Source organism: Microtus ochrogaster, chromosome 8 (assembly GCF_000317375.1).
Source record: "Microtus ochrogaster isolate Prairie Vole_2 chromosome 8, MicOch1.0, whole genome shotgun sequence".
Lineage (NCBI taxonomy): Eukaryota > Metazoa > Chordata > Mammalia > Rodentia > Cricetidae > Microtus > Microtus ochrogaster.
This window is the reverse complement of record NC_022015.1, coordinates 57,732,940-57,749,505: the sequence shown is the minus strand read 5'-3', so window position 1 is coordinate 57,749,505 and position 16,566 is coordinate 57,732,940. Positions and strand designations below refer to the sequence as shown.

General features: G+C 43.6%; 1 protein-coding gene across 2 annotated transcripts in view; it reads left to right on the top strand.

The window, feature by feature from the left end:
• Positions 1-16,566, top strand: part of Glis3 (GLIS family zinc finger 3) — a 422,638-nt gene that overhangs the window by 100,137 nt on the left and 305,935 nt on the right. The window lies entirely within an intron of this gene.

Genomic DNA, 16,566 nt, shown 5'->3' with positions numbered 1-16,566 from the left:
ATCAGCCAGTGTTAGGTGTGTGTTTTTCTATCAGCCAGTGTTAGGTGTGTGTTTTTCTGTCTGTCAGAGTTAGGTGTATTTTATTTTATTTTTTCTTTTTCCATATTTGCTCTTCCTAAATGAGAAAGATTTGGCTTCGGTTTTTAAAACTTGATCTGGTTGCTTAGCATGCCTCTTCCTAATAACTCTCCAATCAGGACAGATAACAGGGGAGAGAGAAGTGGCAGGAAGAAGGGATAAGTGACTGTACATTGTGTCTCCTTGACGAAAGGGCAGGAAACTGAGTTTCGTGTTCTTTTGTGAGAATGCACGAGACCGAGGACATTATTTCCAAACATTGTTAACCAATTGCTGCCTTAATTTACAGACACAGTCCTTAAGGCAAATGATATAATAGTAAAAACCAAAACTGGAAGGGACATTAATGGTCCTTTGGGAATCTGCAAAGCTGAAGCCCTAGACCGAGAAGAGAGGGACTCTATGTCAGCATGTGCCACTGACCAGCAGTCAGGCTGGACCATGCGTTCAGATCCCAGCACAGACCTCCTCTGTCACTATTACACAGCAGCTTATTCTCATGGTCTATTCTTCACGCTTATTTAAGCCTCTTAGGTGACCAAACAGCACATGTCTCCGTTTATGGTAAAAATCATCCATCCCTCGGTTTCCTCATCATAAAGTCTGTTAGCCTTAAAAGGATGCCCCCAGTATCCCCGTTACTGAAAACTCTATTTCTAGTCTTCCATGTATCATAGAAGTTCTAAGAAAATCTGAGATGCCGTGACTGCTCTTATTTCCACAGACCTCTTGTAATTTTATTGTTTCTTAATAAACGTAACAATCATTTCACACAGACTTTAATGATTCACAGTAGCACAGACACTGTGTATGTTAGTCTCTGTCACTGTAACAAAACGCCTGAGGTGACAATTGAAAAAGAAGAAAGGTTTATGATTCTCACTCTTGGAGGTTTCACCACACACCCATTGACTTCCTTCTTTTGGGTCTGGTGAGGCAGGCAGGGTATTATGATGGGAGCAGCAGGCAGAGAGAGCCTTCACCCCATGGCCAGAGTGAATGAGGGACAGAGGAAAAGTTGAGAGTCCCCTAATCCCTTCAAGGGCATGCTCCCAATGACCTAATTCACTTCCACTCAACCCCATGTCTTAAAGGTTCCCCTGTCACCCAGCAATGCCATGGGCTGGGGACCATGGCTTCAACAAATGGCCCTCTGGAGGAGTATTCAAGATATAAACTGTAGTGTAGTGTCAGGCACTTTCCTGGAGAGCAGTTGTTGTTTCCCCCCATATTCCAGAGAGAAACTTGGAGACTTACACAGTTTTGTGCTTCTGTGGACATTCAGGTGAAGTGAAAAGTAGTCTAAAAGTTGAAGCCACATGGTCTCATTGCAGAGTCTGTGTCTTTCGACATTGTGTGGTCCCCTGCACCTTGCTTCCGCCAGACTCCTGTACCACTCACTCGGTGTGCAATCCTCCTGGTCTGTTGTCAATTCCCTATCTCTTTACAGCCCTAAGCCCTGTTGATTCTGAATGCCAGCCCTGTCCTTTGTCTCCAAGTCCAGATTTCTGAGCAGTTTCAGTTGCATTGAACACACTGTGCTTACTGATCCTCCCTGATCCTAGTTGAAGAACCTCTTCCTGGCTTCCTTTCCCATCTACCTGCCTGTAGTTCTGTCTAGATGTTCGTGCAGGTGGTTCACAGTTCACTCAAGACCAGGTAGTCCCTTGGGTGGACAGTGGAGGGAGGGGATCGTTAAAGGCCTTTTTGAGTTTTCTGGGAGACATCCTAGCTCTAGGTCAGAAGTATAGAGCTGAATACTGAAGACGTTTTTGGATAACAGTTACCTGTAAACAGGTAAGAAGTATTTTTCCCCCTATGGAAAATACCACGCTTTTTTACAAGGACAGATGGCATCTTCTTCCCTTTGGGCGTTCATGGACACACTTTTGTCAAAAAGAAAGCTGAAGAGATAATGTTGGAAAGAGCCAACACGCTTTGTGAGAGGGCCCTCCAGCCTCCATTCTGCGTCTGGAAAGACAGCCGTGAGGACACGCTCTTACAGTACGAGAAAAGCAAGCCCACTGCAGTTCCGCTCTTACAGTACGAGAAAAGCAAGCCCACTGCAGTTTCTGTAAGTTCCAATGACCCAGTGCATCCAGCCACAGTAATCGCTTGAAAAGGAAACCAAGACCAAAATTTGGAAGGAATCTCTCTCCACTCCCCAGTTTCCAGCTGCTCGGCTATCTTTGGTTTAAACAGTGCTATTTCTGTCAGGGTACAGCATCTCTTTGTTTCTTTGAAGCCTGGGCTTTGCTTTGCTTGGAAGTGTTCATCTGGTTTTCACTCCCTTCCTCTCTTATCCATAATTTTTTTTTGTTGTTTTCAAATAAGCCTTTCACTTTGTACAACATTTTTTTTTGCTTCCCGATATTATTTGTCTCTTGCTCATAGGATGTTCTTTGCCATCTAATTTTAGATCACACATAATGCCTGAGAAGCAGCCTCTCTTTTGGAGGAATAAACACCATGGTTAAGATGTCACTTCTCATAAATCAGCATTGGAGAAGATGAAGACAGCTGTGGTAGGGGAGCGGGGGCCAGGAACTCACAAAGTCTGACCCTTTCAAAGTCGACTTAATCCTCCCTCTTATCCCTGTCTACTGCAGTCTTGGAGAGTGGAAGGGCCCTCTTTAACATGAAGAAATGAGCTTTTGCATTGTTTGCCTTTGTCACAACAACAAAAGCTCTGGAAAATTCCAATTAATTAGCAAGCCTTGGGCTAATGAAAGAATAAAACCGAAAGAGAAATGCTCTGAGCTCTCAGAGAGGCGTAAGCATGTGAGCACAATGCTGATTTCAAATATTTGGGGCTGTTTGTATAATTTTCCCAGGGTTGGCCTTCCTGAGCTTCACGGTGATAAGACACAAGAGACAAGAACAAGGATTTGTCAGAGTTAGGCTGCAATAACACGACTGGCTTTTAAGGACAGTAAGTGACCCACCGTCATTTGAAGAAGGCAGTTAAATGTGAGCTCACACACTCAGGGAAATTAAAACCAGAGAGAAGAGCTTTGTGCGTTTGTATTTAGAGGAAGACACGAGGATTAGGTGAATGTGAAGAAGATTATGAATTAAGTTTAAATTTAATTATTAGGAAGGGCCAGGAAATCGCTACACTATTGTAAAACTGATTGAAGATTTGCACCTAATAAGACTACAGACATGGACGATGATGAAAACCTCCTAAGTCACTCCTTTGTTGTCTTCATATTTTATGCAAATTATTATCATTATCATTATTATTATTAATCATCTCCTCTCAAAATCACTACAATCTAACATACTGATTGTGCCTGTTCTGGGCATCCTTCGTCATTCTTCAACAGCGCTGTGAGACTGTAGACATTCTGTGTTGATGTGATTAAAGATTTTCACTTTGTGTTTGTGCTTGAGGATTTTTTTCCAACTCTACTTTCTTCATAAAGAACATGGAGGATGACGAAGCTCCTAAATGGCGGCTCAACATGGATTAGTGATGGATCCAGGTTTGAATCTAGGCAGCTGACTTTTGGTGTCCTCAGTCTGTCCTACCTTGCTATGCTGGCTATGGAATACAGTTCAACTGTGACGGTAGAAATCAGGCCAGAGAGGTTAGATGCTACCAAATTGAACTTGAAGCCCGTGAGCTGGCGGCTTTATCCTCAGCTTGTTCACTTGCTTCCATCCTCATGGGCTAATCACTCATCATTCCAGGCATGTCTGTTTCTTAACCAGCTTGTCCTTGGATGATAGCTAAGATATTTCCAGGTTCTAGCATACCACCGAGTGAGGATGGGGATAAATGAAAGAACTTTTGGGGCTTGCAAGTGCTTGTGTACTCTTGAAATGCATTAGATCCAAGTTCTAAGCATATCTACATTCAAAGTACTTTATATGGTAGGACTTGGTGTCTTTCTCATGATGATAATGGCATTGCATGTGTAGAGTTTCTCACATGGTGCACGGATGTTTCTCATAGCTAACCCATCTGGGTGGTGAGTGTTGGGTAGAGGCTCTCTTCTGAGGAAACTGGGTTAATAGAAGAGATTAATTGATGAAAAATATCTTGATATGACTGCATAGATATGTTTACATGGCTGAACATTGGATGATTGGCATAACTGGTGAGAGCAGTTCAGTCCGAAATGAGTAAGCTCTGGTGGGTCTCCTGTTAGTTTAGTTCACTGAGTTATTTACTTTTCGTCATTTTTTTTTACCCCTTGGTTATTTGTCTGAAAATGTTTTTCAGAGGCTTTGGGAAAGGTGACTTAGAAATGATGTGGTTATGTGCCGGTTGACCATACTGTGTCCCACCACCCACAGGTTCATGCCTTAAGTTTCAGAATATGATTTTAGTTTCAAGTAGTCTCTGTGACGTTGTTTAGTTAAAAGATGATAGATACCGTGCTGGATCGGGATGTGACCTAATACAATGATGGTTATTCTAAAAAGGAGGGAAGTTTAGACACAGGCACAGAAATAAGAATGCTACCTGACTACAGAAGACACAGAATGGGAGATGATGTGTTGACAGAGGGAGAGACTGGAGAGATGTGAGGAAGGACGGAGCAAGACTGCCAGCAATTTCTGGATGCCAGGATGAAGTAAGAAAGAATCCCTTAGAGCCTTGAGAGAGAGAATGAGCAGCAAACACATTGATCTAGGGCTTCTGGAACTCCTCGGGAATAACGTCCTGTTGCTCATGTCGCCTGCTGGGCTAAGCCTCGGAACACTTAACATAGCAAGACAGATACCTTGCCTTCGATGGGTTTGGAAGACAGTGAGAAAGACAAGTGGACATCAAGAGAAACAAAGGGAAAAGATGAAGGGGGTATCCAGTGTCACCGTGGTCCCATGTTCTGGGGCACGCAGAAGTTCTTTTTGCTTGGTGTATACTCAGAACAAGTGTTTGGAATTGACAAGACAGAATTTGATGAAAGAGACTTACATTCTTTTAGTGTTTGACTTTCATAAAGTCAGTATACTTTAAGTAACAAGGATTATTCCCACAGTGACTGTTAGGAGAAGGACCTTACTTCTCAGCTGATTTAAGTAAGCTTGCGACTCCATCTGCATGATCCCAGAAACAAACAAAAGAAAGCTATTTGTGAATATTAACTTACCTATAGAGGAGACCGGAAAGTACCAAGTTCCTTAGACTTTCAGACTTTTGTTTGGAAATGGGGATACATCTTGGAATCCTAACGAGAAATGAGTCTCAGCCATCTCGGAGGCAATGACTTTGTGTAAAGCAACCGTGATAGACAATAAGACACAGCCGTCAAGCAGGCTTGGGCTCTGCGGACTCAGTTTGTCCCAGAAAAGCTCCGAGTGAAGACAGCTCGTGAATTCTGTCATCAGGCTGTGCGGCCCGTATCGCATGTCACTTCGCTTTGTTTTTAACATGTGGCTCAAGCCCCGCCAGACCTGCTGCTGTGTGGGAGATGTACTTTCTGACAAAATAAGGCATTTTCCTGGCATCAGACCCCTTTGGAATTTTTACTGGTGTGCATAAACCCAGCAAGCTTGTGTTTCCCACACATATCCAATGTAGTCACTCTGGCTTTGTAGATTTATAATGGTCTCGAAGCCTGTCAGAGCCAACCTGGTGAGGTGGTCTTGAGGCCTGTCAGAGCCAACCTGGTGAAGTCTTCATCATTACCAAAAGTTATTTAGAGGAAATGAAACCAGGCGCCACTCATCCATTATTCAGAATTTGCCTCTTATCTACCACAGGCAAAGCAGATAGGCCAAATTTGGAAGTACTGAAATGTGTTTTCGCATGGAAATGAAAGTGCTCCTAACAGGCTGTCCCTCTTTCCTCCTCCTCACCATCCATCATGATAACAAAGCTCGCTGCGAGAGTTCGTTTATGTTACTCTGTGTTTAGAGACTTGATGATGGTGATGATGATGACAGCGATAGCTTGATTGTGGATATTAGTGTTCATTTTTGGCTATCCACTAGTGGTCGAGTTGAAGTACGCCTTAAATAAACACCAGGGCGAGAGAAAGCAACTCTGAGCTTCCTTTGGAAACCCTTTCTGCTTGTGCTCTGAGCTCCTGCTCCTTGTCTCCTAAACATGTTTTCCTGTTGGCCACTCGAAGGATCAGTGAAACCACACGGACAAACTCACAGCACAACCCATTGTCCCTGGTGTGAAAATAGATATCACGGCCTTCTCCAGCATGTAAGGGGCTCTTGTGAGTTAGCATTATATATAAAGAATAAAGGGTGCTATGCTCCAGTGGACTGAAAAAAGTAAGAAAGTATACAGAATGATAGAAAAGTCTGCCGGGTGTGTCATCCAGCGCTTTGGGTGATGGTCCACTGGGCTCCTTCATCGAACCCACATTAGGGACTCCATAGTAGGTCTGGGACTATGTGCTGGAGATATGAACTCCAGCGAATCACAAGCCGTACTTGCTGTGAGACTACTCTGTAGAGTTGAGTCGGGCAGATTTATCCAGCACCTCTGCTCCCACTTCTGCGTACCTTCCTTATGGGCTTCCTGCTTATTAGGTCAAGTCAGTTTAACATTATTGTCTTTTTACTTAGCCACTGTCTATTCTTGTGACTTTCCCCTCCTCCCCTAAATTCTTTCACAGCTGTTTTCCCCTCTATTTTCAGCTCAGATTATGAACCACAAGTTTTACCTGCCACTCGCCCACAGTCACCATTCCATCCATGCGTGGCATTTCCTTTATGGAACTTACCTTTGTTTGAAATGGTCTTTCTCATTTGTCCATTTTCTTGCTTTAGTGAGCGCCCCTTCTGTACTGTGCTGCATGGAAGTGGCCGGGGAGGGATCTTTATCCCCAGCAGTGCTTTTTTAGCTGAATGAATGGATGGAAGAATGAATGACTGACCTTCTGTAGGGAACATGTGAGCCACAGGCAAGGAACTGAGCGACAAATTCGGCACATAAGCAGGTTAAGGGTGTCATTACAGAATGGACAAGCGAATGGCCTAGGAGGCAAGAGAAGTAGAAGGTCCTGTTCATGTGCCAATGCTCTTTCTTGTTGCTCCTGACCTCCCTGTTCAGACACACCTGCCCTGGAATCCAGTGATCAGTCCAGACAACTTTCTGCTAGGGTGGGTGTTCAGAGCCCAGCAACTGACCCCTGCCCTCTTTGGAAAAATTGAAAATGCAAAGAAAACATGATTATTGAAAACAGTCTGTCATGCTGTGGAAAGTCGCTAAAAGTTTCTTTCCAATAAGAAGGAATTTAGAATTGATGTAATGGAGAAAAGGAGCTTATGAAACATAAGTAGGCATTCTTGACAAAATAAAAATAGAAGCTTAAAAGATGCATCGTTTTTGGAAGAGAAAAGAAAGGCTTTTTCCCTTCTACTGTAAGAAAATATGTGTGGATGAGGCATGCATGTTAAACTATAGAATAAAATTTGCATATTACTTCAGGGTACTGCAGCTATGGCAGTTGGGCTTTGTCAGCCCTGATAGACACACTTGCAATATACACACCCATTAACAAGATTATCGCTTGAAGAGACAGTCATATTTCTGCTGAAAATGTTCTTCTTTTTTGAGGATAAAATTTATTGATACTTAATGAAGCGTGAGGTGTCTAAATGAACCATGAAAGCAATAGCTAAACTAATTAACTGCAGATAAAGCCTCCCAGAATACATATGTGATGTAGGCTGTGTGCTTATCAATCGTGCCTGGTTACACTGACATCTTTGATAACACGCTCCTTATACATGCTTTGGGGTAGCAAAGTCTCCTGTTGTGCACACGCTACAGGAAGAAACATTCATTTAGATTTCTGTAAATATGGATAGGATCTTTAAGTCAAGCGCTATGGGGTTTATAGGTTATAATTTGGTAGCGTCAAGAGAGTAACGACAATGTATTATTTCCACACACTTGATTTAAGCTTCTATGTTGTTTCCTTCAGGGATAAATTACTCCCTGATTCTAAAAATATTCATTTTCCTACTTCCTTTTCTCCCCTGTCCCAAAGAGAGACCAAGGGTGCTAAAAGACCCAGTGTGAATGTTTTCTTGTACAATAGGAGCCTTGTACAACATGTAGAGCCTTTTCAACTGCATACAAAAATAACTCTACGAGTGTTAGCTAGAAGGTATGCAAAATCAAGTCCTGCTTTGACAGCAAGCCGTGCCAGTTTGTGAGGCAGGCGACTTAAATAAATAGAGTGATTAATAATGCTGACCATTACCAGTTCAGCCATTGTCTCCCTTGTTGGTCAGTGTCTTAGGGATAGGCACTTACTCCCGCAGGTACTGCAGATCGAGTTTTCAGCAAGTGCATTATGATCCTGCAGGTACTTTTCTCAAAACATTCACTTACAAATGAAGAAATGCAAGAGGCATGAAGACCTGTAGGATCCGCTAGAGGCAGTAGGCAGCATGCTCACATATGTTTGCACATAGTTTTATCAGCTTGGTTGTACATCAGTAGTTCCTAAGGGCTTGAAAATACCTGAGTGATTCTCCATCTCCAGAGTTTCTGATTTAGGGTGGGGCCTAAGAATGTTCGTGTCTAGTAAATTGCATGATGATGCTGAAGCTGTTGGCTCCAACACTAAACCCTGTGGACTACTGTGGAAGCATGTGGAAGCTAAAGCGGAGACGGGCAGTTTTCAGGACCTTCTTTGGTAAAGTCGTGACCATGTAGTAGAGGTGCGGTTTGTCTCACATACATTACAAATTTTTGTTCATATGTATGCGTTTATGTGGGTTTGTGCGGGTGACTACAGAGGCCAGAAGGTGGCATCAGATTCCCTCTAGAAGTGGAGTTACAGGCGGTGGTTGTGTGCCGTGTGTCATCCCATGTGGATGCTAAGAACCGAAATGGAGCCTTCCATAAAAGCAGCATGTGCTGCTTACCACTGAGCCTAACTCCTTGTCTCAGACACTTTCTAGATGCCCAGTCTTTTCTTTTTCTTTCCTAAAGAGTGCTTCTGTTCTTTTCTAAGGTATCCAGGCCTTCCTCATAGATAAGAGCATTTTCACAAACCATTATATGAGTTTTCTTAGGATGACAAGGTCTGTTCACCCTAAAATGGGGAAGCAAAGTGACATTTCTGTCCAAATCCAGTTTGATGAACTGATGAGTTTATTTTGGGGTTACTTATATGATCACGGGTGACTCAAAGGTTAGACCAATAGCAAGTTCGTCAACTTACAGAAGATTAAGCCACTGAAGAATCCCATCCATAGCATGGATGGCTGTTAGAGAACTGGACTACTGAAGAATGCTCTGGGCAACTCAGGAGCTGCTCCAGGACCTCGGGTGCTCCTGTTTCCAGTGGAGCGTGGTGTGGAGAAGAAGCTCTGGTGAGGGTCTCATGGAGAAGGTTTGAGAGCTTCTTCAGCCTTCTTGCTTCCTTGTCAATGAGCATGATCCCAGGAGGGTCTCATGGCAGTATTCAGCAGCTTTCTTCCTAGATGGCAGTGGTCTTGTCCAGTCTGAAGGAAACAGATTCACCCCTGCAGTATATAGGGCTATCCTTAACAAGGACATTAGGTGGAGCTCAGAAGAAGGTATTTCAGATCGTTCTTGGTGGGTTGAAGGCTGTAGGGACATACAATTCAGGTCGGAACTTACTTTAGCCATATGATCCACGTAATCCGCCTGCTCCTGAAGTATCTGTGCTCCAGCCACCTCACAAATGATAACACTTTTGCTTCCCATTTCTCTATACCTAACCCAGGGCTCTTACCTACTATTCAGTGTTCCTTATACTCAGAGAAACGATAAAGTGTGGGACTCTGCACCTCTATTCTCCTGTTCACTGGGAGCAGTGCTACATCTTATGCTCACCCAGAATCCTTCCCTCTGCCGGGTTCACCTCACCTGTTGATGTGGTGGGCCTCATATGCTGCTTAATATATTGAGAAACTGCCAGGTGGTGGCGGCATATGCCTTTAAACCCAGCACTTGGGAGGCAGAGGCAGGAAGATCTCAGTGAGTTTGAGTCTAGTACCATTCGGGAACTAGATACAATCGCTTAGCTTGCACCCCATCTACTGGATCAGACACTTTGCAGAGCCTCAGCGGTCTGGGTCTGTGTTTTTCCAAGCCGTCCAGCATGCTTTGAGAGGCAGGGGATGGGGGAACCTTCTGAAGGAACAGCAGCCATTCTGACTGATCAAGAGCCACAAACCCAGGAAGACTTCTGGTGAACAGATGGCTGGTGGGTAATATCTTGTATGCAGGATTTCCCCACTACCTACTGTATCTGAAAAGCCTGCAAAAACAGGGCGTTGTGGGAATAAGAATAATCCCAGCACTTATGTCTAGTAGGAAGACTGAGAGATCCAGACAAGGCTGGGCTGCCTAGTGAAATCCAGGTCCGACTGGGACTGTGGATCGAGAGACTGTGTCTCAGATAATCAGTGAGGCCTATACACACCAGAAACATGGTGAGCTCAGCATTGAAAGAAAACGAAGGGGTGAACGTCTGAGCCCGCGCGAAGAGAGCTAGCGGAGTTCCCGTACTGGACAACTGCACAGGAAGGAATCAACGGCACGATTGGGACAGGAGCCTGGGAAAGAACCGGCTGTGGAATGGGTCACTGACTCCCGGGTCATTGGCCGCAGGACTGTGCTTATTCTTTTGCTTTTTATCTTTTGGCACTAACTTGCTAGCATGTGACCTTGTTAGTCTTTACCTAGCATTACATTATTACTTCTTTCTTTAAATAGAATTTTGCCTTTAAAAAAAAAAGTCTGCGTGTTTGCTGTAAAAGATTTTAAATACTAAATATAGAGTAAAATAAAACGACCTGTTAGTACTTCTACTAACTCTCATTAATGTTTTAGGCTGGAAATTTATGTGTATGTATTGTGATTCTGCTCTCAGAAAGGTTTTAGATTCTATTGCCCCACAGTGTGTTATGAGCTCCACCAAGTACTTCAGTGTTCTTGAAAATATGTTTTATTTTTAAGTTCAGAAGAATTTTTTTATCACAAGTATTATACTTAAACTGCAGTTTATTTAATCAAGGACTTTTTAAAATTAAAATTATGTCATCTCAAGCAGCACGTAAGTTATTGAAGAAACCTTTGCTTATTTCTTCAGATTATGGAGTCAAGTGAATATTCTAAGTACCCTTTATCATGCTAAGAAGTTCCTTCCCAAAGGTTTTTATCACACTTTACACTGTCAGCTCAACCTGCTTGCAGAAGCTTGTCTGTTTTTGTCTCATCTGTTGGGTCCTTCTTTTAGAATCTATTTAAATCCTAAAATGCCTGTCATTAGTTGTGATTTATAAAAACCTCGCCCTATCCCATCCTTAAGTGTTTTTTTATATAGTATGGTAGTTTTTTCCTAGTCTTCTGACTCTCACAGTATTTATCTTTGTCTGTGCATCCCAAATGAAATAAAAATTTAAATACATCTCTGTTTAGTTGTTTTACATTTTGTTTGTACTATTTTCTTGTTATTTTCGTGGGTGATGTCTGAAGCCTTATCTCTCATTCCCTGTGCTTTTCTGATGTGTGGCTGTAATTCCGTGGCCAGGAAAAAGAGTCCATTTCATTAGCCTCTGAATCTCAATGTTGATTTGTGGCCTGTCACAAAGCAGAAGTGTCTGTGCCTCTTGCCTGATTTTAATGTGTGTGGGGGTACATGAGGGTGGGCATACTCATCCACACTTGCATATTTGGAGGGCAAAGGTCAACAACATTAGGTATCTTGCACTATCTCTCTCTGCTTTTCTTGTTGAAGGAGGATTTTCCACAGAATCAGAAGCTCATGTTTCAGTTAGACTGCGGTCCAGTGAGTCCCCCAGCTGCTATGTGTCTCTGCTTTCTTAGCTCTGGGCTTCACAGGTAAAGGCTGCTGGAGCCAGTTTCTAGATGGGCGTTGAGACTCTGAGGTCACATCGGAATGTTGGTACAGCAAGCGCTTTAACGCCCTGTCTCCCACCAAACCATCTCTCTTTCATTCCCCCATGTCAGCCAACTCCCAAGCCCCTTCGGCATGGCTCTTAACTGATGTGCAAGGTTCTGCTTTCCACCCCTGGGAATCTGCCACCATGCCCTGAGAAGCCCAAGTCAAGTGCCATGGCCGTGTGTTCCCACTCATGGCACAGAGCGAATCCAGTGTTGACACCCAGCATTCCTCCGCAGGGAGAAGTGAGGGATTTTAGATATCCATCCAGCCTTCACGTTGCAGCCTCAGCTAACTAACAGGTGACCTCGGTGTCCTGGAGCAGCCCACAGAACCATGGAATCCCAAGAGCCGTAGAAGACAATAGGTTAATGCTTTAAGAATGCTAAGGTACAGAGTGGCCTTCTTCCGTCTACCACAGCAGTAGATGGTCAGCTCATTAATAATGTAAGTATAAAATTATGTCTGATTTTCCCCTTAAGCTGTGCCACACGATTGCCCTTCCGCTTTTATCGATCCCTTTCCTTTATTAGTTTGTATCGTCCTCGTGTGCTAATTATTGCGTATCTGAGGCCATGCTCTTATGATTCTGTTCTGTGTTAATTTTTAAGGAGTCCTTTTTAACCTCTTGTGACATACAACATACCTTCTTGTAATTAAATATCAGTAACGCAGAAGCTGAGACTGCATTAAACTATAAGATAGTTTAGAAGAATCAACATAGTTTGCTATTTTTATTTTTCACTTTTTGGAATGTGTATATATCTATAGTTGTGTCTTCATGGAAACACCGTAGCATTGCTTATATTACATGCTGTTCCTGGGAATTAAACATTTTTGGGAATTATGTTTTTGAAATCTATAATTGATAGTATATGAGAAACCTATTGTTCATGTCACGTATGTCGTGCCCTGTCACTGTATTGAATTTTATTATTTTTTATAGTCATTTTTAGGAAATCCTGTTGGGTTGTTTGGATAGGTGGCTCTTCGGAAATTTAATTGGACAAGAAGAGTAAATGAGATGCTTCTTCGGAGAATGTTTAAGCTGGGAGGGATTTGGTAACCATTTAATCTATTGTCTTCATGGTTAGAGCAGTTAAGTTTACGCCATCCTCATTCCACGAAGCAGGAGTGCGCTGCCCACTAGATACCTCCCTCTCCTTCATCCTGGTTCTTTCGCTGCATCTTCAGCAGCCGGTCCTGCCTTGACTTCTTCTTCCAAAGCTAGGAGCTCCATGCTGCACAGAGTCCCCTATTCCTTCTGATTGCTAGAAAGTTCTTTCTGTGGTTGAGCTGCAGTTCTGTTTTCTGGGGTCTGGTGTGTCCTTAGAAGGATAGAGGAGAAAAAGTTTTGTCGGGTTTCTAGATGTCATATTGGAGGTTCTGATGACTGTGTTACTTGTGGGTGGACTGAGTGAGATAAAGGTTTTGGGAGGGGTTGAAACTCTTGGTTTTTGTTTTCATGTAAGAACCATGTAAACCGGGCATCTCTTAAAGAGTTGTTGAACAGAACTGAATGTTATGTGATGTTTCTAAGTTTGCTAGGCCTATGAGTAAGCATTTGTCTTAAGGACGGCTGAGCATCTTCACCCCAAATGCCCATTTTCTGTCTCTACCAGGGCCGTGCATGCTGGAGTAAGAGCAGGTTAACTAGGGACAGTTGCTTCTGATGCTTCATTACCAGGCGAGGTCTCTGTGCCAGGGGGCTCCGTCCAAACTCATTGACACAGTGAGGAGCACTTCCATTATTTCAGACTCCTGAAGGCAGAGCTTTTCTTTAGCGCAAAGACAAAGGAAGCGAGGCCACAATGCAAAGGAATTCCCTCTGTCTGTAACTGCTAATTGGACGATTGTTCTGCAGTTCTTAGGATGCCAGGAAACAAGAGCCCTCTAGCCTCGCCCACTGCTTGTAAACTTCCTTTGAGATGGAAATCTTTTTTAAAAATTATGCTGTCAAGTTTGATATGCTCAAACGAAACCTTTTCTCCGCTTCTTAGCAAGGGGCTTGCTGTTCCCGAGTAACCTCAGCGTTGGCTTGTGGCACATTTACATCTGGCAGAGGAGGAAGCCTGCCCTTGTTCTGCTGAAGCCTGCGGTTCTGCTCCAACTCCAGGTTTAAGAACATAGGAGCAAACTCGCCCTGGATATCTTCTTATGATATGTTGACGCAAAGCAATCTCATTTCCCCTTGCCTCTACAGGGGCAGACACTTGTCTGATCTAGGGGAGTGAGGCTTTGAATTCTTTGGGTTTGAAGACAAAAGGAGGAGGGAGAAATCTTTCTGGGACACCTTTCAGAGCGCATGCGTACTCTTAAATAGACTGATCTTTAGACACAGCTGTGATGGAGGGGACTCTGCTTTTGCATTATTTCTCTTGTCCCATCCCCTAATCTCTGCTCATGCCCTTCCTACGCTAGCTCTCTGCCTCTCACAAACACTTCTAAACCCATGCTCGCTAGGTAGATTCAGCTGTCTGTTCTCTTCACTATTTTGGTGGAGAAAGACGTTTTAATGCCTCCGAAGTGTTTGCCCCCGTAAACCCCCTTGTAATATGCAACCAGTAGAGGTGGCAGGATCTAGAAGAAGAGCAGGTTCCCGTGGGTGCCAGGGAACTTGGGTTTATGTACACGGACTCACTCTACTATGAATTATTTGGCTAGGCGGTTACTCTGCCTCTGTGTATTTGAGTTGTAATGCCTGTTAAACAAAGAAGTTGTATACGTTGTAGCTAATCTTTCTTCCTGGTACATTACGTTTGGAATTTGGAGTCTAATGGGAGCAGGGACACATCTGTTTTTCATAGGGAAGCCCTTATAATTGTTTTTTTTTTCTCTTGCTAATTCTAGTTTAAAGGTGGTTTTTTAAGGTTATGAGAGTCTAAGGTTTTTCAGATGTGAGCTGCAGGAGTGAAGGGGAATTAGCATTGTTGAGCATTCGGTTTTTACGGGGCCAGGAGCTAGCTAGTTAGTTATATGATGTCATCAAGCTGGTTGAGGTGATCCGGCCAAATTCATTCAGTGACATAGCCACAGATCGAATTGGACTCGGTGACTTTGCTGTGGCAAGGTCTTCTGGCCTCTGTATTGCTAAGCCTGCTTACCCTAGTACCCACGCTTCTGTCTTCCTTGTGGTAGTGTTTAGCTGGATAGTGAAAGACAAGAATGTTGCTGTTGGCCAGGGGAAGTCGCTGAGTGGTCAGACACTACTCTTGCTGTTACATAGCTGTAGTTCTGCACGGTGAATACAAACCTGCCGAGGGAGAAGTTTTTAAAAGACCTTTAGGCTGGCTGTACGTGTAGTGTTTTCAAGTTATGTTGACCGGTTTAGAAACTGGTTTTATAAAAGGTCAGGTTTGTATTGGAAGTTGTTCGATTAACAGTATTTTCTATTTACTTCTTACTATTGCTTGGTACACTCACTGTGTTCGTGCAGGGGTGTGCATATGGCATAGATGTTTGTAGGGTGCTGAATCCTTATAAGTTGTGTACACTCAAGACTCCAGAATGAGCAAGTCTTTTGTATGGAAAAACTTAGGAGGATGTGTATTTTCATGGGCTGTTCTAAATATCACATCATCGTCACCACCTCTTCCACCATGACGACCACCACTTCCTCCTCCTCCTCCTCCTCCTCCTCCTCCTCCTCCACCACCTCCTCCTTCTCCTCCTCCACCTCCTCCTCCACCACTTCCTCCTCCTCCTCCTCCTCCTCCTCCTCCACCACCACTGCTGCCGCCGCCACCACCTCTTCTCATTGGTATCCCAACAGTTTTTTAAAACAAAAAAACCCTATTTACTAATCATTTCATGCTACAATTCTGCTGACTTATTTCACCACTGGCACAAGGCAGTTGGATTCTGAATGAGTCAATGAATGAAGAAATAAATGTGGCGTCATGTATCGAAAATTCCCGAAAGTAAGGCAGATTGCATACTAGACAGCACCATGTTCCGCAGAGGTTATACTTGTGGTAATCTGTCTATAGACCTGACACCATAGATCCTCCTTGCTGCTCCAGAGTAGTTAGAAATGTTCCTGCCCGTTGACCATACATAGAAGCTGCCGGTTGAAGGTTGAGTGTGTTTGGGCTATCTCAAAGAAGCCTGGGGTTCTGACTACCTTCCGCCCTTTCCACGTGGAGGCACTTGTTCAGTTGTGTCAAAATTTCCGCTCATATACAAATTTGTGTGCATCTCACACTTGGGCTACTTGGCTTCTATATTGGCTATTTTTATGTCAGCTTGATACAGACTAAAGTCATCTCAGAGGAGGAAACCTCAGTGGAGAAAAACACCTCTAGATCAGGCTGTAAGCAAGCATGCAGGACAGTTTTTAAATTAATGATTATAGAGAGGGCCCAGCCCATTGTGGTAGTTGCCATCCCTGAACTGGTGGTCCTGGGTTCTATAAGGAGGTGGGCTGTGCTAGGTGTGGTGGTGCATGCCTTTAATCCCAGCACTAAGGAGGCAGAGGCAGGTAGATCTCTGAGTTTGCGGCCAGCCTGGTCTACAAGAGCTTGTTCCAGGATAGGCTCTAAAGCTACAGAAAAACCCTGTCTCGAAAAGCAAGCAAACAAACAAACAAAAAACAAAACATAACAAAAAGAAAGCTGCCTAA